We start from the raw sequence: 21,756 nt of genomic DNA, 5'->3' as shown, positions 1-21,756 counted from the left end.
CTGAGAATTTACTCATACACATTGTTAGGTCGGAACTTGTTTAACGTCTGCTATTTAAATTATGGAGGATTTATTTGTCGTTTAGATACAATTAACAATGATAAGGAGAGGTAACTTCGCTATTTTCTGTATTTTAAACTCAAATAATTTATTTTAAATTACCCGTCTTATCTCCACCAATTGCAAAGTTGGATGAAATAAAGACTTGATCCTGTGCTCATTAAAAGCCTTGTGAACATGCCTGCAAAACTTTGCCTGCGCCCTGGAGGAATAGGGAGATTAGAAGACATGCTTTATCTCTGGCCTTTGATCCCACATTTCTAAAAGGCATGTATGCATATTCTGTGATTCCTTATTCTAAAATTAATTTCAGGTGTGCTGAATAACACCACTGAGACATTTCATGTAGTTCTCAAAGTTTATCATTATAGGTGTAATTCCAGTTTAAAAATTTCCACTGTGTGACAGTTTAAAACCAACCTAAAATGTAAGTGTGAGCTCTACTTTGAAGGTACATTCTTATTAAACTAATGTGTTTGTATGAAAAAAATAAAGCAAATGTCTATTCCCGGCAGTAATACAAGCGTGATTAACTTAGATTAACATCCATCCAGTTTGCAATGTCTAGCATCAGGACAAATGGCTTGATTCCATGTAGGCAGTACTCACCTGAGGTGGCTTTATTTGGGTCATGCACCCCTTTCTCTTTTTTTTTTTTTTTATAGGTTATGTTGTGTTTCAACTTCTGCTTGACTGATAGGTTGTCTATAACAGGAAACTTAAGGCCATGTTTGTTTCTAGATTTGGTGACAGATCCACGTTTCCTTCCATAACTGTTTTTTGAGGAGGTCTAGAAAAACAAGAGGTGACTGAACTTCACCTACTCTTAAGAAAACAAACAAACACACAAAAAAACAACAGCAGCACAAATTTATCTGTGTGTGAACACCAGAAAGAAAACAATCCTGAAAGCCCCTTTCTCCTCTTCTTTGATCTTTCCCCTGAGCATAGCATTCTGAAGACAGATATTTCTATAGTATGTTTTTTCCAATTTTCATTTGTATTTTATTCAGAGATCTTTTTTTGGACTATGTGACTCTTCCCTACACAAACCAAGTCCTTCTCTTCAAAATCTTTATTCTGTTTTCCAGATAACTTGCCACAGTGATCTCACTGTTACAAGAATAAGACTGAAAGCTGTGATTCTATAACCTAAGAAAGTACAAATGCAACATAAACAGCTATGAGTGACCGTTTCCAGTTAATCTATTAACTTGTAAGTCTAATTTGGACTTGTGACCTTTTGCATGTTAATATCACCAGGGGAACTACAATGTGAGCCATTCAAATCACATCATGGTTGCTCAATTATGAAACACTTTGTATGTTCCTATTCCACAAAACAATTCTGCCCTCTGTATTCTAGAGGACAGCCATGACCTTTGTCATTATGATGTTAGTGTTTTTCTCTTATACGTATCCATTTACCATTCACGCTCAAATTAATTCTAGTCTTTAGAAATTCCTTGCAAAGAGATAAAACATAGTGACTTTTTATGTTAATGGATGCTCAAATATGAATAAAAATATTGAGAGCTCAAGACTGAAAATTCTAATTTTCAAATTAGACATCCCAACAACACTTGCATAGTTTAGAGAAGGAATATAACAAACTCTTAGAGATAATACAATTTAATTCTTGGAGTTGCTACACTCAATTTAATTCTTGAGTTGCTACAAGAAAAGCAGAGTAGCTAATTAACCAGACATTCAAATTTTTAATTTTAAAAGCTATGTTAATAAAAATGATATAAACTTGAAAATAATGTAGTAAACTTTCATGCATATCCAACTTTTTATCCCAATCACAGACAAACATGTTTACATAATTTGGCTTAATATCTTTGGATAATCTTTGGATACATAGGGAAAAGCTGAAAGAAGAGATGTCACATGTTGAGACAAGGGCTTATTAGTGGAATTGTGTAAATATTTAGCAGATTACGTCTGATTACATTTACCTGCTTTGTGAGCATGATGCTTATTTGTTCAAAAAAGCTTTTATAAAGGTAGTAACCTAACATTCTCTAATATAAGCATACTTAATCTTACTTATATTAATCAAATGCTACTGGGAAATCCTAAAGCCTTTTTTTCTCATGCAGATTTAAAAAGTCCACGTATAGCACTAGTGAAAGTTTAAATTTATATTCACTTCCTAAGTGATCATGGGTTTAAATAAAAAATTCTCTGATTGCACGTGTATGTGTGGGGAAAGAAGATCATAAAGACGACGCAATTACAGAAACTATGGTGTCAGTCTGAATTTTAAGGCAGTAAAGGTTTCCTTTCCCAACTTCTTTGAGATCTTTAGTACAGTGAGTTGGAATAAAACAACTAAGAGGGGGCTTGGGGTTTTGTTTATGTAGAGAGAGCCAAAGAAACGTAGCGTGTACCAACAGATATTTTAGTTACAGTCTGGCAACTTCTGTATAAATGTAATCTTTTTACATGGTATACAGAAAAGATTGCTGAACCTTCATTAGAAAGAAAGAAGGAAAACTGCCATGGAGGAAGATTAATGCCTAATGATATAGCTAGAAGGCGAGAGTATTAGCTGAGACTAATGACTAGAGAGAAACGTCTTAGTGTTGGGCCGCTGTCAAAGTGGTGATAGGTACAAAGTAGTTGCAGAATGATAATCAATATTATTGTTAACTTTTCCTGAAGTACAGTCTCCTAAAACCTCTCTGAACTGATTCTGCCAAGTACTTCCCTGATTATAATTGTCTTCTGTAGTAACTTGCACACTTTAAAGAAGATAATTTCATTAAGCTGTATCACAATGTTGTTGTATGTTCTACATGTTGCATCATCTGTTAGTAGTACAGCAACATTCAAAGTTAGAAAAAGAAATATTTTGTCATCCGATTTAGTGAACCGTTTCTGGTATGTTTTCTGAAAATGATATGACACACTGCAAAGTTCATTTTACAAGTTTAAAGTGAAAAAACAAACAAACAACAACAACAACAAAAACACACCTGCAGTACAAAGGATTATAAAGCCAATATTGTTATGAAATTAGAAACTGAGACAAATGTATATGCTCTTTTAGTTTAACAATTTCCACCTCACTGTATCATTGACAGGAGGTAATTCCAGTTTTCTTAATAATATTCAGACATTCCTCTTGGAGTGTTTGTTTCTCCTAATAATGAAGGGATATTATTTTATTCACCAGTTGCTGCTTGCGGGGAGGCAGCATGGCAGTGGAGGAGATGACCACCTAGTCTTCTGTCCCACAGGTCATCCATAGAGCTCAAAGCACCGCAGCTGAAAGCTGAAGGGACATGTTGAAAAATATCACTCTGTAATGGCAGTAGAACGTAAATACAAAACCTGTTCGAAGTAAATGGTATTACTGCTATTGATTTCACAGTCACTGCAGTCTAACTTTGCTTGTGGATTATTCACGTAGTGTGGTGTTGGTTTGCTTGGACAATAATTTATTTATGTGGAGTTTCTGTCGTCTAAATACTCTAACTTAGCATGATAGTCATGTCTTCATCACATACTCTGAAAGATGATGTGTTCACGTTGTTAACAACTTATTCAACTATCAGGTGCCCATCATAAAAACTTCAATTTAAAAAAGAAAAAAATATTTTTGTAAATTAAGCTTTCAACCAATGCTCTTTGCAAATAAAGAAGCTTATCTTTACTTAGGTTCTCCATAAACTGCCATGTTAATCACAGGATCAAGCCTGGTGTGTCAGGACCAGAGTAGGCCTTCAGTACCATAGCTTCACTTTTCTTTTTAAACACCCTAGGAAAGTCTAGATGTTCATAGGTGCTTGCTATTCTACTGTGGGACTGGAGGTCTCCTTCAGAGTGTTGGATGCTGTTTCAAAGCTCAGGACAGTGTAGCTGTATGTTTGAACACTGCAATTTACTGTGCTGTACAGCAAATGAGGAGCAGAATAAGGATAAAAAAAAATCCTGAAAGTTACATGTGCTCAGTTGCTATCTTGGAGTACAAGCTTTAAACAGTAAAGACAAATTATGTTCTGCATCCCCAGATTACAAAATATGAGCCACATTATCCAGTTTTAAAATGATTTAGGTTCTGTTCTTATGGGCATTATAATTTACCTTTAACCAGATATTTTTAATATTTATTTAGGCTGATACCATAAAGTGGGCGTAATGTTCTAATCTCACAGTCCATCGTAACATACTTAGTTCCACTGTTTTAATTCCATTTGGCTTTGAATTTAGGTTAAAGTTCATAAACACTGTATTGCAGAATCTAAAAGCGAGACACAAAGATCTATCTTTGTGTTAGGGAGAGACTTATTTTAGTTTCAGCTCCCTGTTGGCACCAAGCAGAGCGCAACAAAAACTAGAGGGAGCTGTTGTTCACAAAAAAAAAAATCTTTAAATCTCCATTATCCTTTATTTTGAAATAAATTAGAAAGATACTCTTTTCACCTGATTTAAAGGAAGCATACATATTCCCTGTATCAGGGACAAAGAGAAGGAAGAAAACATGATGATAAGCAAAAGATGGAATTTGTCTGTCTTCTGGTTTAAATGTATAGATATATTTCCATTCAGTTAGCAATGCACAAAACAGTCTTATTTCACTTTTTAAACAAATACCTTGATATACTATACACTGAAAATTTAAAATATTACAGATTTGATGAAGAAATTATGAACTAGTATATTCATTCATTATGAGGCTAGTGAATTAGCTCAGTAACTACCAAAAAAAAAAAAAAAAAAAGCTTATTAAACAAAAAGAAATGTTTCTTCTGGAAATAGCTATTAAATAATGCAAACAAACTGAATCCTCACCAAATAGTTTCAAAGTTAGATAAATTGAAATATCTGTAGGGTAAACTTGTTTTCATTAAAAGCTTCATGAATGTAAAAGAATTATCATGTAATATAATACATGACATACGTACAAGCCAAATATATTTGTTGGCACAAAAGTCATGTGGCAGATTGAAATAAAACACCCACATATTTTAGGGGCTGCCTGGTAAGACTGTTGTGAAACTTGTCAGTCATCAGATCATTTTGGACCACTGTCTTCATTCTATTCTAATTGTAAAACAACTGTGAATTTGCTCAGTTCACCACCCTTTCCTGTGAAAGACTGAGGAAACATAACATTGTATGTTGACACAGTCCTTTAGGAAAAATAGGCTCGAACTACCAGATACTCAGCCAAGGTGGTTTCACTTGCTCGTTTCTCTAGAACTAAGTTCAGTTACACTAGAATGCTTCCTCAAAGTTCTCAATCCATAGAACTCCACGAAATAGCATTTGCAAATATTTCTTTACTTCTTACTGGAGAATCTATCTTCATGGACCCGAAAGAGGCTTTAAAGAGATTAGTGGCCTAATTATGAAATTTGTATTTTATTAAATTGTAAAATTATCATCTTTGAACATTTATGCATTAAATATCAATCTGGTTGTTGCCAGTGTGTAAATAGAACAACAAACTTGCTGCATCTCTCTTTTCAGCCCTGTGCACACTGCATACAAAGAAAATATTTCCAGTCAAGCTACATGAATAGATGATTGGTATTTAGCAAATAATTTACGCCATGAGTGATGTTTTCCTCAATGAGCTTGTGTATTGTGTGCTAAACAGACAGGTGGCCTTAATCCGTCCTACACCCAAATGAATACCAGCAATACTGCTTTACTTGGGAGCCACCCACGTGAATTTAAACAAAATTAAGGGGCTGACCAGTGGCAAGAAAAGATCATCTATGTAAAGAATTGTCTTGAGTTGTCTTGAGTTCTGTAATTGATTGTTGCTCAAACACACCCCTAAAAACAACAAAAGCCTTTTCAAGTGCAGTTTAGGGGAGTCATTGAGAAGACAAAGGGTGCATCTGCAGTAGCTTTTTGTCCAGGCTTAAGACTTGTACTTCTGGAACAACTCCGTAGTCTCCACTAACTGTGGAGCAGACTGGGACAGCACATACTAAAATTCCTTTTGGATGAAGCTTGACTGGAAGACAGACTCCAGCTGGTAATTAGTATTCATCCATATGACCAGCCAAGCGATAGTCAGAAGTGGAACCTCCTAAAATGTGTATAATGTGGATGTCAGGTCCTTGGCTTCAACTCTTACTCTGCTTCTGTTGAGCTGCATTACTGTCTGATGAAGACGTTAGCCAGAGAGTAGTCTCAGATGGTATAATGAACTTTCAGGAAGCTAGGGCCCATCACAAACCCTTTACTAACCCAACAGTAACACTTGAATGCACTTTTTTGGCTTGGTCTTCTCTACTATGGATGTGTAGTACTACAGATTTATTTTTTTTTTTTGGGGGGGGGGGGGGGGGAGGGGGAAGGTAAAACCAAAGCATGCAGTGTGTTATTTTCTCACTGGAAAGATGATGGGGGAAAAAGAGAGTCAAATAATAATTGTTCATTATTTTGTTCATGTAGTACACTGATGATGGCAGTATAACAACCAGAATAGACGTGAGGTTGGTAATTGAGCAGCATATTCAAATTACTATCAGAAATATGTATCGAAAACTGAATATAACTATTGCAAAAGCAGTGTCACTTAAAAGAAAAAGTGTATGGGAGAGGTGTGCACACAGCCGAAACAGTCGCCCATTGCATGTTTTAATGTTTGCCAAGTTCATGGAAGATCACTTTGCTTTGTAGAATAGGAAAGCCTGAATGCAGCCAAGTCAAAGTAATATCCGCTGCATTTGCCAGTACTGTGCATGTTAGGGAAAGACTCTGACCTAAATGTAATGACCTGATTTGAGAACAAACCCAACCACATAAGAGAATGTTTACTCTATAGACTTAATTTCACATTGTAGAAGACAGATTTTTTTCCATATCTGAAACTCTGTGACTCACACTCTCTCTGGGGACTGCATCCATATTTTCTGCTATAACACAGGAAGCATGGAAGCAACATCCCATCTTTTTACTAGTATTTAGAAAGTTCACTTATGCTGTAGGAGAACTGGGTTTGTTTCCCCTCCATATGAATGCTATAGCTACTAAACTGTTGTCTCCAGTGGGAAGGTTCCTGAGGCTTTCTCACCTACAGCATTTATTTTGCATGAGTGTGAACAAATACTGGTAAGGAGGAAGTCCATGCAGTTGTGATCTTGCTGTTGGGGACTGGCAAAGTATCACAGGGATCTAAGTTGAGAACGGCTCTTAGTGAAGCAGACTGGAACCAAGATTTCCTCCAACTTTTTCTGCCTCATTGAAGTTTCATCCTTGAAACTCCTTTACCCAGACGTGTAGGCTACGGGGAATATGTAATGTCTGTAGCTCTTGAGAGTGCTCAGGCATGAGTGAGAAATCTAACTGTACTCAGTGCCTGAGTTCCAGCTGGGCATGGCTAGTTTTGCTCTCCTGGGAACCTGACTAGAAAATTTAGCAGTTCTTGACTTTTATTCTCTGGATTCCTAGCTGGTAAATCAATAAATAAAATGTTGATTTCCTTTATTAAAAAACAAGCCAACAAACAAACAAAACCCACCAACAACAAAAAAACACCTCCAAAAAACCACCTCCCTGTGTTAATATGCTTTGACTGTTTTTCTAATGCTTAAAGTGTATCACAGAACTTTTGGGGTATTTTGGATTAAGACAAGAGTTCAATGGAACTACCAAATGGTGTTTTGGAAAACAGATTAACCTTTGTGATGAGCCATGTCTGTTTTGAGAAATATCATACTCTGATGAGAGATGCAGCACTACATTTTCATGTTTAATACATTTTAACTCTGAGAATATCCTTATGGAGATGACAGCAAATGGAAAACAGACTATGAACAGCAATAAGCACAGATATCCTGATCTCAGCATATTAAAGTTATCTGGGAAATAGCACGACAATTGCAGCAGCAGACTCTGTTCTTATGATGTTCTTAGGAAATTGGGTACCTGGTGAGATACAGTCATCAGATGTGGTAGGTTGTAGCTGATCCTCCTACACGTGGATTAAGCAAGTGGAAGTTTTGGCTGAGGGAGAAGCAATTCAGTTGGCAACTCAACCCGTTTATGGCCATCAATTTTTGAGATGGCATTAACTTTTACTCATTGGGCTCCTTTGTGCATTTTCTAGCACTGGTATAAGATTTCCCTAGATTTCTATAAGGTGAAGACCTTTCTGAGACCAGAGAATTTCCCTACCTTATTTTGAATCACTAAGGAATCTATTTTTCTGTAATTTCTACACTGTGAAATGTTATAAACTGGTGGCTGGGAAGACTTGCACAAAACTTGCATTAATGGACTTCCGAGTTCAACAGCCCCCTCCTTGTTTTCAGTTACACTCAAACAAAAAATGCTTGCTTTTCCTTTAGAGAAAGGCAAATATTAACACAGCTTAGTATGATATAATTATTGGTCTTTGTCACCTGGAAAAGTCAAGAACAGTTTTTGGTGTGTGCTATACTGTTGAAGAACTTTGGATTTAATTTTTTTAATTTTTTTTAAACTAGTTTTATAAAGGAACCAGTCCATGTGTGACCATAGTGTTTTCCTTAATGTCAATTCAGTCTTATTCCAAGTTTTGTATTATGGATGAGCAATTGTATAGGGTAGAATATTCAAAATAATTAAATTTCGATGAGTGTTGTTCCAACAGATGGCTATGGATGACTGAAAATTCATTAAAACCACACAAACAGTAGAATATCTGAGTTATTGATGTCTTACACTAAAAATAAGTTCAAGCAGAAACAACCAAACTTCTTTTGATGATCAGTGAGATCTCATCCCATGATGCTGCTATTATGAACTGCAGTTCTGGTCTGCAAGACGGTGAACAACTATTGAGTGAATAACATAATTTGGGGAGCTCTGCATGACTGCTGAATTACTGTGGTCCCTTGGACTTCTGTGAATCTACAAGCCATTACACAAGTACTTTTGCATCATGTAATGTACAACAGTTCCTTGTTTTACTGAGCATTAAGGGGTTTAAATGAATTTTATTTCTTCATTCTGCTGTGGAAGCACAGTACAGCTTTGTCATGAACAAGAATCTGACCCCTCTAAGAAACTGAAAGATGCAGTGGGTGTAGGAACAGCTGAAAAATGTAGTTGTTAATTGAACTATTTTTTCTTAATTCAGTTCTTGTGGCTTTTTATTCTTTTTCTTTTGGATTTTTAAGGCAGGTGCTGTAAAATGGAATCTTTTGCATTGGCAGCTCTGTATGACCACAATGTAGATAGTTACCAGTGATGACTGGTATGCTTGATGGCCATAGCGTGTCATAACAACCTGTAGCAAAGATGGAACTTCAGATTTCCTTGCTTTGTTTTTCCCTTGTGTGGAGTTTTTGTTTCTTTCAGCTTGTTCTCTGTTCCGTTTCTGTAGTTTCAGACTTGCCTAAGGAGCAAAACACATTAGTTTCCTGGAATGAGAGAGATTTTTCTACGTTATGCACCTGGATGAGATGATCTCATGTCTGAGTGTTCAACATTCATATTCTTTGAGGTACATCACATGATAAAAGAGTTAATCCACTGAATGACTAAACCCGCCACTGACGGGAATAATTATCTGACCTAGTAATGCAGTAATCTTGGTAAATGTAAACAAAAAAACACTTCAGTGATTTATTGCATTCAAGGATGCCCATTGTTAAACCTGAAGATAAAATCTGTAAAACGAGGGGGCTAATGTTTTCCATGGAGTTTTCTATTCCTTTCTTACTTGTGTGGAAAACTCAGACAATAAAAAATGCTTTTATTTGTTTTCCAATTATTCTTACACCAAAATGCTGCAGAAGTACTGCTATCAATGCAAGTGGTCTTGCTGTGCAACTACAGAGTGGTCTTGATGATCAGTCTGATTGCGCAGCTGTTTGTGTTTTTCTTTTTTCTTGTTTTTTGATTTTCCTATTCTAATGCTGTCATCATTAGTTTGAGCAGGTAGAATGGCCACAAGCATTAGATTCACCTGCTTATGCCTATGAAAAAAGGAATTCCTGGCTAATATCAGCATCATACAGCAGCCTCTATCCTCCACAAATTTGGCATACTGGAATAAAGGGGGATAAAAGCAGCAGTGCCTTGCTGATATACACTCTGCTGTGTATAAAGCTGTCAGAGTGGCCTATAAAACCGAACTGTTACGTGCCAGAATCAGAAGCGTTGTTCTGCCAACTGTAAAAGGTGTAAAGACACCTTCTGCTTCTGTCCTGTTAAACTTCCCCCAAGAGCTACTTGACCAGCCTGTAACACGTGACTGGAAATTCAGTGCCATACATCCCTACTTGACACTGAGCACACTGAGAATTTGCACAGTAAACAAACCCACACTTTCTCTATTACTGTGAGTATCCAACCAGAGTTAAATTTTAGTATACAATTGCTAGAAAAAGTATTCTAGAAGTTAAAAACCACTGTTTCTACCAATAGTCATAAAGCTAAAATACTGCTCGACTTAGAAAGCAAGTAAATTCTCATGGTTTGGGTCTGAAAGACATATATTTGTATGATGCATAATTTGTTTAGCCTTTGGACTAGGAGGACTTGCATCTGCATCCTAAAAGAAATGAATAAAAGAAAAAACTTTTTTTCTCAGGGGGTCTTTATTTTAATGTATGCTACAAAGTTTGCCCTTGTGGCATTTAGTCAGTAGTCTAGCTTCATCAGAACCAAGTGTTCCTGAAGTTAATGGAAACACTTAAATTTGATCTAAAGTCTTCAAGAAATGCTAATTCCTGCAACCCTTATTTACTTGCAAAACTTTCTGCCAAAAATTGTGCAATCAGACTCAGATTGCAAGTCCCTTAGAGATGAGCAATTGTTTGTGTAGAGTGAACAACCATAATGAAGTTGGTGGTAACAGGTACACCATCTCAAAAATATAAGTAATAGATTCGCAGTCTTGTCCATAAATATTACAGTTTACACCTGCTCAAGTGAGTAGACTTGCCTGCCAAAGAAACTATCTTAATTTATGGACTGGAGACAGATTGTATAGTGTGCTGTTTCTAACAAAAGCTCCTACGCTGCTCAGTTTTCCCCTCCTCCCCTTTAGGCTTTTAAATTATTGACAATAAGATAGCAGCTGCAAACAGATACATTTATTTCAGTATAGCAATATCATATTCCAGCAGTCTTTCTGGATGTTTCCTTTATTGCTTTAGTTTTCCCATTTTAGTTAGTTTAAAAATCTATTAAATTGTAACAAGTCAATGGAGTGACTGTACGAACAGCTTTGCAGAGTTCTAAATTTACTTGCAGTGACTCCACATCAAACTGGCCCAATCTGCAAATCAACAGATGATATAACTGCCATCTTTACAAATTTCGTCTTGGCTCTAAAATTCATTATGTGATCTCTCTGCCTCTTACATAATTACCAGTAATAAAGACTAGCATTCAGAATTTAGCTGAGAATTATTCTGATGATGCATGAAGCAGAAGAGGCTCCAGATGCTCTCTTGAATAGCTATCGTTGCTTAGTAAGCAATTAGGAGTAGTCACAGTCTTTTACTGTATTTAAACAGCAAGTGGGCTACTGGGGCCTAATCCTTATAAAGGCTTGTAAGTGGTACTGAAATGTTAATAATATTCTAAAGCCAAGAGTAGAAATTCCACTTGTGGTAGTGCAGTAAGTAGACATGACTTAAGGATACATTTGAAACGTATGCTAAAATATTAAAATATTATTAAGCCCTGCAGAAAATAAATGCAGAACAAAGATGCTGATGGAAATGTTGCTGCATGACTCTTTTTTTTTTTTTTTTAAACTAATGATATAAACTAATGAAACAAAAGTTATGTAATTCAGAAATAGCAATTTTAGATCTACTCTTAGACAATACAAAGAAAAAGTAGAAATAACGTTTAACATATGCTGCAGTCATCTCTTGCTTTTCTGTGCTGTTTTCTGGCCTACCTGAGATTCTGAATCTGTCCTGTATGGCATCTTGCTCAAATATCGTGCATTGCTGATGAACTTCTGAGGCTGTGCTTCATATCAGGTAACCAAAACCTGTACACAAAGCAAATATGTTTTCTTTTTTCCTTAGAGTTGATTCTACTAAAATGTAATGTTGTTTTGCTATTGGTGGCAAATTAAAGCTTTGACTTACCAATTCCAACAGTTACAAAATTCCTTACTACTGTAAAAAAGTTTGGTCTATTCATTAATATGAAATTAGTGGCATTGGGATTCAACAGAGCATTAGTTTCATAGACAGGAAGCTAGGAATCTGATCACAGGAAACTTCAGTAATGTTGGGATATTGTCAGAATTTAAAGTACACTATGGACAGTATTAGTGTTCTTTCCTGAGCAATCTCTAGGCCCTATGGTAATTCATCAAGTTTTTACTAAAATAATAAAACATTCTAGGATTAGTACACTAACAGATGTCTTCAGCCTCACCACGGTAATACAGGGAGCAAGCTATGAGTACAGAGCCATAAAGTCCGCTTGCTTAGACTACTGTGTTCCTGCTTTATGGGATAATCCTACTTGTTTTTTTTCTTTTTTTCTTTTTTTTTTCTTTTTCTTTTTTTTCTCTTTACTCATTTTCACACTGTTCCTCTTCAGAGTGATAAACACAGCCTGGTATTTGTCATCCTGGACTGGATATAAAGATTGTTTTAAAAATATATTGTTATGCCAACACAATAATTTCTGCAGTTGGGTTTAATTCTAACCATAAAAGGAATATGTGTTCTGTGCCAACTACTATTGAAAGCTAAATCTTGTCTTAACATGTCTGAGGATGACATTACAAGGTAAGTACAATAACTGGATGACTCAATCTATGTAGAACAAACCATGTTTCTGCCTATAGGGAAGAGTGCGGAAGAGGAGAGAGACGGTACTGCCAGACATTTTCCATGTGGTTGCTTGAACCATACAGAAATAGTTTAGCAACTCTGTGGTTTCATATCATGACGTCACCTGTACAGGTCACAAAATTGGTTTTAGTATCCCTGATTTAATTGGGGGATTTTAAAGTTGCTAATACCAAAGCACTGTCTTTTTAACTGAAAAATCTGATCAACCTTAGCGTTGCTCTACCCGGCTCTCTATTTGGAGCCGCATGTTAAAGAGAGAATCCATCTCTGTCTGCTTAGAAGCTCTCTGCACAGCTGCAGATTTATTTTCTCCCCCAAACAACATGTTTTGAGGAGCAAATATTACCTTCTGTACATATCCAGAAGGTTCATCATTTGGTTTCAACTAAATCTGAAACAAAGGAGAGGTAATGTGAGAGAAGATACAGCAGCATGATCCAAGGAGCGGTATGCAAATTTCTGGTGATCCAACTGGCCTGTAAAAATAGATGTGTTCCATGCACCAGAGGAGATAATGTGAGCTATATTCACAGAGAATTAGGGAGATAAATCAGAAGTGCTAAGAGCAAAGCTCAGAGACTGTGGAGCACAAGGCAGTCTTTAAGAAAGTACCATGACAACATTTTTCTGAAAGAATCCAAGATATCTAAGCGGATGTCAAAATCAAAGTTTCTTAGATATGAAATAGATGTTCTGAGAATGTATTTCAGAAATTCTTATCACAAATTATCAAAGGAATTGAGAAAGGTGATAAAAATGTGCTAGCTACCAGCCTGAACTACTTCTGATGTCTTAACTACTTAGCATCTGTCAAAGAAAGCAATGAACCTTGTTATAGCCAGTGCAAACTAGAGATGAATAATAGTCAGAAATTTGATATCCAAAAATCTTATATAGATTTGCCAATAACTCAACAGATTGCCAGAGAGAGATTGTTATGGAAAATCAAGTTACTTATTTTCAGAGAGAGAGCAAAATGTGATTAAAAAAAAAATAAAGGACATAGATACTGGATCATTAATGACATACCTGCAGCTCCTGCTGCATGAAAGTCATGATTTAGTCCTAACACCTCCTCTTTCACTGTATGCAGCGATCACATGCAGTCTGTGAGAATATCTCAAACATCACAACCGGTCCAAGTTTTGCTTTCAAAATTTCTGTCATAAAAAAGCACAATGCACATTTGTATTTTCACTGTTCTCAAGCAATAAACTGCACCGTCACCCATGTAAAAGGCCAATGTAACATCGAAAATGTGTCAGCTAAGCAGTAGCAGACAAACAAAATACCTCTCCCTGTATGGCATAAATTGATTGTTGGCAATCTCAGGAAATGAAAACAATGATTAAGTGAGATGTGAAGAATGACCTTATGCTTTGCTTTTTATAACATGTTGGGAAGATAGCACGGGCAAAATTCCACTGATGCTGATCATGTCCTACATCTTTAGTAACAGAAGATTTGGCATTTTCTGCAGGACTGATATTTAAATACAAATTAATGATGACTCTAGAATTAGAAAAATTGAAAGACCTGTTTCCACGAAATGAAAATCATGCTAATTGTAAATGTGTCATTTAGTGGTTATGCTGGCAATACATAACACTTATTTCTGCAATTCATCAACTTCTTTGTCAGAACAAAAAATGAATTCAGAGTTGTCCTTATTGCAGGTACTAGTCCATGATGGGATTACCTAGCCCCTGTAAACCAGAAGGTAGGCTTTATCTGCAAAGAAGAAAGTGAGGGAAGAGGTGAAGAAGGAAAAAAAGAAAGAGAACACAGGATGTTGGAGGCTCCATGGTTACTTAAGAGCAAGAGACTCTGAAGCCAGTAGCTCTGATCCTTTCCCTACACACTGTTTACGTAGGCATTTTCAGTGACTTAGTATTTTAAGAACTGTGACACACCAACGCTTGAGTCTATTTTCCATATCAGATAGCGTAAGTCAACCTGCTAAAGTTATTCCCCAAGGGCCAAACTCTGTCCTGTTGCATCACTAAAAGTCTGCTGTAGTCTGCATGCTGGTGTTAACGAAAGGGGGGTAGAGCTCAGAAAACACAAAGGCTTTCCATTTTTTCTCTTTTTTTAAGCTGATGCTGAAGACTGCCTAGAATCTGAGAACTGTCTGTGTTTAGGCCACATCCTGCAAAACACTAAAGCATAACTTCATGATTTTAATTTGTGAACAACAGGATTAGAAACAAGTGTTTTGTGGGATTAAGGTCTTTAGTTAGGTTTTAATAATCTATAATCATATTTTTGTGGTATTTTAATAATATCAACTCTTAATATTTAGCATAAATCTTCAATATTTGAGATTTTTTATTAAAGCACCTTTTATTAAGCAAGCTTTCAGTAGCTGTTTAAAGCCTTCAAACAAGTTTGAAAATAGGTCCTAAGAATGTCATAAGTATATCTTTAAAGATCAGAAATCATCAAGCATCATAAAAAAAAATATAAAAATCTCTATTTTAATGTCACGGTTATAAAGACAATATTATGCTCATAGTACTGTGTATTTCCAACAACAACAACAACAAAAAAAGAAATAAAAAAAAAAGCTAGGTCTGTCAGTTGCCTATGGACTTAAATAACACTTTGTATTTATATTTTTCCTTATTTACCCATTGTATTATTTCTTACAAGTGTAAATCCCACAATTTTATATGCGCACCAGTACTGTACAGAGGGATAGAAATGAAACTACTCAACACCAGAAAATAAAACAGAAGAGAATGCAGATTGTATGGGTCATTTTCTCTCCCTCAAGTGACTGTGAACTACTGGAATACGTGTTTCCACTATGCCCACTGCATGTCAAGCAGAGAATGAAGAGTGCTGTACTGAAATTAAAATCCTCTCTGTAATATGCTTCTACCTCAAAAAACAAGCACAAAAACACTAAAAATGAGTATCAATTAGTTTCCCCCTTCTCTTTTGCAGTGAGTTGGTGAGGACAAAAGGCGAGAGCACAACGTATCTGGTTTTCATCCCTTTTCTTAAGGAAGGATGTGGAAATAATAAAGTTCAAAGGAGGGCCACAGAAATGATCCAGGTCCTGGAAAACAAGCATTACTGATGTAAGGCTTAAGGAGCTTATCTTACTTAGCTTAATTGAAAAGAAGGTTAAGAGGTGACTTGATCACTGTGTGTATCTACACACACCTTTAAAAAGCACCTGATAGTGAATGGCTTTGCAACTGTACTGACAAAAGCAGAACAAGATTTACTGCCTTGCAGAGTTGGCAGGCGAGTTTTCGAACGACCACAATCACACGATTACCCCAGTGCTGAGGAGAACTGGGCAGTGGAACAGTGTACCAAACGGTGAACTTGCCAATCACCTGAAATATTCACAATTAGTTATCTGCTTAAAAGGCACTGTTTTGTCCAGCTTCTGGGCTAAATCGTGTGGTCTGTGAACGCAAGGAGATTGATTGGACTGGATGATTTTTGAAGCCCTTTGTGATCTCAAATCATGTGAATCTATTAGTTTTCCTGCTTGTCCTTTAATTCATGGATGTCATAAGGACAATGACATTGCCAGCAGCTGCAATCAATAGGCTCGTAACACTTGCAGCTTTGTATTAACACAATTCAGATCTCTTGTTTCAGAGCATCATCTGTTCAGCTATGGAGCTGAGCAAGATTTATGCTGGCCTCACCCTTTAACATGTGTTCCTAGGACGATTTCCCTTCTTCTTAAGCACCGAAGAGTGGCTAAAAATGAAGGGGTGGCGCAGGATGGGATGATAGAGCACAAGAAGTGGCAGGCCAACTCATCTTTTTTGATGTCTGGCTAATCTTCCCACTTTGTATGATTAAGGTCAAACTGATTACCCGGTTATTTTTCTTCAGGCAGATTATTGTAGGGAGGCTTTATTCTTCCCAGGAGCACAGGGCATGGTTTCCAAGCTGGGCTCATTGGGGTATTCTCCCTAGGGGATATTATCAGCACCCCCGGATGATTGTTTTATAACCTGTGAGGTGAATTTTCTGTAGGACCGAAGTGTTTAACTGTGATGATATGAGGAAAACATATTGTCATGCAATATCCGCGCGAGGGAACAAAGCAACTTTTGTTCACCTCAGCTTTGGGTACGGCCAACTCCAACGGGGCCGCGCCAACCATCACCTGTCCTGCTGCCAACTTCCCGCAGAGGTTCCTCGGCGTTAATTACCCTGTTTAATCACAGCCAGCTGTTACAACAGCCAGACATCGGTGGCAGTTCCTAGCAGGGGGGGCTCCCCACCCTACAGCAGCTCTACCTGCCTGGGGCCGGCGGGGGGGCTCGGGGAGCACCTGAGGCAACCACGGAGGAGGAGGAGAAGGTGAAGAAGAAGGAGGAGAAGAAGGAGGAGAAGGAGGCGCTCGTCTCCTGCCACTGGGGCTCTCCCAGCGCCGGGGAGCCGCGGGAGGAGTTACCTGGGCGAGCTGTGGAGGCCATTTCCCGGGGAGAAACGCGCCCGGGGGTGAGTGAGGGGGGTGCGGGTGGCTGGGTAGGAGCGAGGAGCGCTGCGGGGGTCGCCCTTTGGCCGCCCACCCCGCTGAGGGGAGCGGCCCCGGGCCGGCGGTGGCCGCCTGTTGCCGCGGTAGCCGGGGCCGCTGCCCCATCTCCCCCCCCCCCCCCCCGGCCCTGGCTCCTTCCCCGCCTCGCCGGCCGCTCGGGGCGGCGCCGTCCCTGAGGAGAGCGGGGGATGGAGGCGCCATGCCCGCGCCTCAGCACGGGCAGCCCCGGGCTCTTCCCCCCTGTTTTTTCCCTCCCAGTCTGTCCTTTCCATCAGGCCCCGGGGCAGGGGGAAGGCTCCTGTAGGGTTTATGTTCCCCCTCTAGTCCCAAAGCCCAGCGGTCGCGGCGTTTCCCGGCGCTGAGGAGATGGCAGCGCCTCTCCCCTCAGGCGCTGAGCGAAGGGGAAAGTCCCTTCTTCGGGTCCCGGCCCTCCCACGGTGTTTGCAGGCTCTGTGGAGATGGCGGTCCCTCTCCTGTCAGGCACTGAGCGGGGGGTGTCCCTTTTCCCCCCTCCGGCATTGCCAGGCCCTAAGGAGATGGCAGGGTGGCTCTCCCCGTGGTGCCAGGGTCTGTTTTGGGGTGTTCCCAACCCCTTTCTCAATCCCTGGGGAGCAGCCAAGGGCCGGTCCCTGGACCCTCACCTTACTCTGAGCTACCCTGAGGGGCTTGGGCCTGCTGCGGCCCCAAGGCGTGTGTGAGGGGTGGGAAGCGGCGTGTCCTTGGTGTCAGAGCCCATTTTAGTGCTGATTCAATACAGGAGTATGGTCATGTCATGGGATATTCCTGTGATGAGCCTCCCCGAGGATGTTAGACACATCTACACCTGAGCAAAAAGCATCAGGTGCGACTGCTGTTCGCGTTTCAGGCATCACGTGTTGGGTGTTTTTGTTCCTGAAGAATGCTTCCTGCAAATTAACCACACAGCCGCTGTGTTTTTAATTCTAACCCAGGCATAACTTTTGTTTGTTTGCTTTTCGTCTTGTTCATCTTCCAGAGGAAAGCAAATGTTCAATGCAGCGTCAAGCTTGTGACATGCAAGCACGGATGGAACTACACATGTTCCTAAAGTCAGGTGCATGTTATTATTTTGCAATCTAGAAAGGAATTTTATTAATATTTTGATATGCTTAAGCTCTAGTGACAGCAACACAACTTCTCCAGTGTTTCTATACGTGTTACAGCATATGCACCAGAGATTGCTCTGGGACTCTGCCTGGCACATTCCAACAACTTGTGTTTCTGTCCTACTAACAAGGACAAAAAGAGTAAATGGACAAAACAGACACTAGCAAAGAAGAATTATATTTAAAGCCTTTACTTTGCCCTTAGTTCACCCTCACTGTTCTTAATATTGTCAGGTTTCCAGAGCTCAGTGGTATCTCTTAATTTGGAATTTCCTTGTTTGTTGAGGTCAGGCTGTGAGGATTATTCTAATGATTTTCTTACTGTTCATGCAGTCTCTTATTGCAAACAGGAAAAAAAAAAAACTTCAAAATGTTGGAAACTATTAATTAGAAAGACAGTGAATATTGCCCAAGAGTATCATGTTTCAGAGTAACAGAAATACCTTACTTGTGTCAGCATAGCCGTGGCTATTTCTTTCACTTAATGGGATCCTTATTCTGGTTTTGGTGCCTGTGCTGCATGTGAAACATATGAAAGTAAAGCAGTCATTGCCCTGAAGAAGTTAAAGACAGAACCTCACGAGGATCTCGACCAGCTATTGTAATATAACCTAAATAAGGGGTGTAACCTTGTTCGGCATTTCTGTAGATCCCATGTGACATGTAGTAATATGATTAAATCCCCAAATACTGTTGTAAATCTGGCCCGTAATCTATAGTGCACAAGCAGCAGGGATCTGGAAGCAACATCTGCTCAGAGTGCATATGAACTACATCTTAATATATTATGGTACTGAGTCAGGGCCCCACTCTTTTTTTTTTTTTTTTTAATTTATTTTTTTTCCCACTGAAATCAGACTGGCTTTAGTAATGGTTTAAGCAATGACAGACTCAGATCCATCGTGGATGTCGAACTGACCATTTAAGCATTAATTCAGCATGTTTGGCTTTTTTAAAATTGAATCTTCAGATGCTTTTTTCCTTTTTTCATTTGACCTTACCTTCCCCTTACTGTCTGTATTGTTTCAGGAATGATTTTTTTCAATGCTGACTTTCTTGCTAATATAGCAGTTGTGCTGGGCAAATGACAAAGGCAAAGAGCTAGCAGAAGATGAAAGCCAACTGGTGTTAGCCATATGATTTAAAGTTGCATTTTCTTTATGTAAACAACATGCCTGAGGTTGCTGCTTCAGCTTGCTTTATCCCACCAATGAATCTCTGGATTTACATGTCAGTCTGTGTTCTGCATTATATCTTTTTTTCCGTTTCTTTTTTTTTTGGTATGTGTGTGATTCATTATAGTTTAGCATCATAAAAAGAATCTCTGGTGTACAACACATACAAGTCAGAGATACCATTATAAAATTGCTGTCCTGCAGTTCATGTAATCAGGGATATGCCCTGCGAGGAAGCTTTAGCTTCCCTAAGATGGTTTTAGAATTCTTGTGTGGCAACATTTCTCCTGCATGCCCCTGAGTGAGTGGTATCAAGTGATTTTTCAAAGCCTGGGTTTCTTGTTTTATGCAGTTTTATTTTAGGAATAAATACTGCAAAATCCAGCTCAGGGCTATGAAAATGGGAAGGTCTGAGCCTTATTGGCCCCTGTGGAGTGACATGTATTTAACATGTCATATCAGGATAACGGTTGTGAGACTCGTGACCTTGTCTGCAAGGGTGTCCTAAACAAACAGTCGGCAGCACCTCACAAACAGTTATAATCTTTGATTGTAAAGAGTTATCAAAGCAGTATAAAATCTTTCAGAATAGCAACAAACCTCACCTGGCTCACTGAAGACTTACACTTGAGTTCAGATGGTTCCTGAAATTGAGTAGTCAGAGTAGTGTGTTTTTTTTTTCCCCCCCCCCAAAAAAAATTACAGTGTGGCCACGACAGGAACTTGAACAAAGCTGAAAACAGTGGTATTTGGGAAAACCAGAATATCGTGCTTTTTGCAGGCCTGCAGACTGCCTAGGGGGGAAATCTGTTAAGAGCTAGACCTTCACATGGAGATCTGGTTCCTCCCCCCGCCACCATCTGGGAATTGATTATATTCTTAGAGGATCGTGAGTTGTTTGTTGTGTTCTAAAGATGGATCCTCTTGCATGAAACTGAAGTACAGATACATGTGAGAATAGACTGACTTCAGAAACAATGAAAATGAATGCTAAATTGAACAGTAACGCTTTGGTGTAAGACACTTTTTGTTCTGCTGACTAAACAAAACTGCATCTTGGTGGTTTCACTGTGCTACGCTTAAAAGTCAGAAACAAAGCAAAGAAAGAACAATCAGAATACAAGGCGCAGTCTTTAGAAACACATTTCATGTAGATCTCAAAATTCAGTAGCTCGAGTACTGATTCACTTAAATTACATTATTGCAACAGTTTTTGTTCATTTTGATGAATAAATTAATGAAATGTTATCTAATTAAAATGTGGAAGTAGTCAGGAGGACAAAAGTATAGGTAGAAGAAGGGATGCTACAAGTTAATAGACAATAGCTCCATCAGTTACTACTGAATAATACAATGGTCTTAATGTGCCACTCAGCTCAGGAAACCTAACTGGGTGTTGCCAGAAGCGAGGGTGGCAGATGAGGGGGAGAATCTTTCTGCACGCTGTAGGATCTCTGCTTTCTGCAGATGTCAGAAGCTTTTGCTGCTGGCCATAGACAGGACAGCGGGCTAGGTGTGTGTGCAGAAGCCCCTCAGAGAAGCTGAAGTCGTCATAAACAGTGTTTATTTGCCACCTCTGTATCCCTTTAGCATGCTAAATGCCATTTCCCTTAGTCTGATAACACAACTCTAGTATAGCAGGATCGAAGAAGTGGTTTTTTTGTTTTTTGTTTTTTTTTTTTTTTGTAATTTACAGCCAAAAAATGTATGTGCTTCAATTTAAATGGGTGACATCTGGCAGGTCGGAGTTACGCAGCTGGAGGAACTCCAGCATTCTCGGACTCCTAGATATGGGCTAGTAATTGCCTCCGGTCTGAAACTATTTTTTACCAGGCAAAGCACATAATTTGGTGCTGTTTATTATAAGCTATATTTTACTTGAAAACCACAACAATCCTTTGTCCTCTGAGGAATGTGAAGTTGCATTTGGGCCCTTTTGATGGGGTTTTCTGTTTTACCCTCTGTTCTTGGATTTGCCATGCAGGTTACTGTCTATTTTGTGAAGATGGGCTGGCCCCAAGCACCCAACGGCCCATATTTGTGTAAACCCGACATGGGATGAGGAATCCAGCTCAGACCTTTAGTCTGTC

At 38.7% G+C, this 21,756-nt stretch overlaps 1 protein-coding gene and 1 long non-coding RNA gene across 4 annotated transcripts in view; one reads left to right on the top strand and one right to left on the bottom strand.

The window, feature by feature from the left end:
• Positions 1-427: 427 nt before the first annotated feature.
• LOC101803535 (uncharacterized) lies at positions 428-18,504 on the bottom strand. Of its 2 annotated transcripts, XR_011805202.1 has the most exons (5): positions 17,284-18,504; positions 13,881-14,011; positions 11,936-12,031; positions 9,305-9,412; positions 428-850 (listed from the first exon to the last, which is right to left on the bottom strand). It is a non-coding gene; the product is annotated as an uncharacterized lncRNA (long non-coding RNA). The 2 variants fall into 2 exon arrangements; XR_003492724.3 differs by lacking the exon at positions 428-850 and having other exon boundaries at positions 6,367-9,412.
• The window catches only part of TANC2 (tetratricopeptide repeat, ankyrin repeat and coiled-coil containing 2), a 283,394-nt gene continuing 278,724 nt past the window's right edge, over positions 17,087-21,756 (top strand). For both annotated transcript variants that reach the window (XM_072028945.1, XM_072028943.1), the window contains exon 1: positions 17,087-17,330. The gene's annotated coding sequence lies outside the window, so the exon portion shown is untranslated. The remainder of the gene's footprint in view (positions 17,331-21,756) is intronic.

This window comes from Anas platyrhynchos, chromosome 28 (assembly GCF_047663525.1).
Source record: "Anas platyrhynchos isolate ZD024472 breed Pekin duck chromosome 28, IASCAAS_PekinDuck_T2T, whole genome shotgun sequence".
Lineage (NCBI taxonomy): Eukaryota > Metazoa > Chordata > Aves > Anseriformes > Anatidae > Anas > Anas platyrhynchos.
This window is presented reverse-complemented; position numbering and strand designations above follow the sequence as displayed.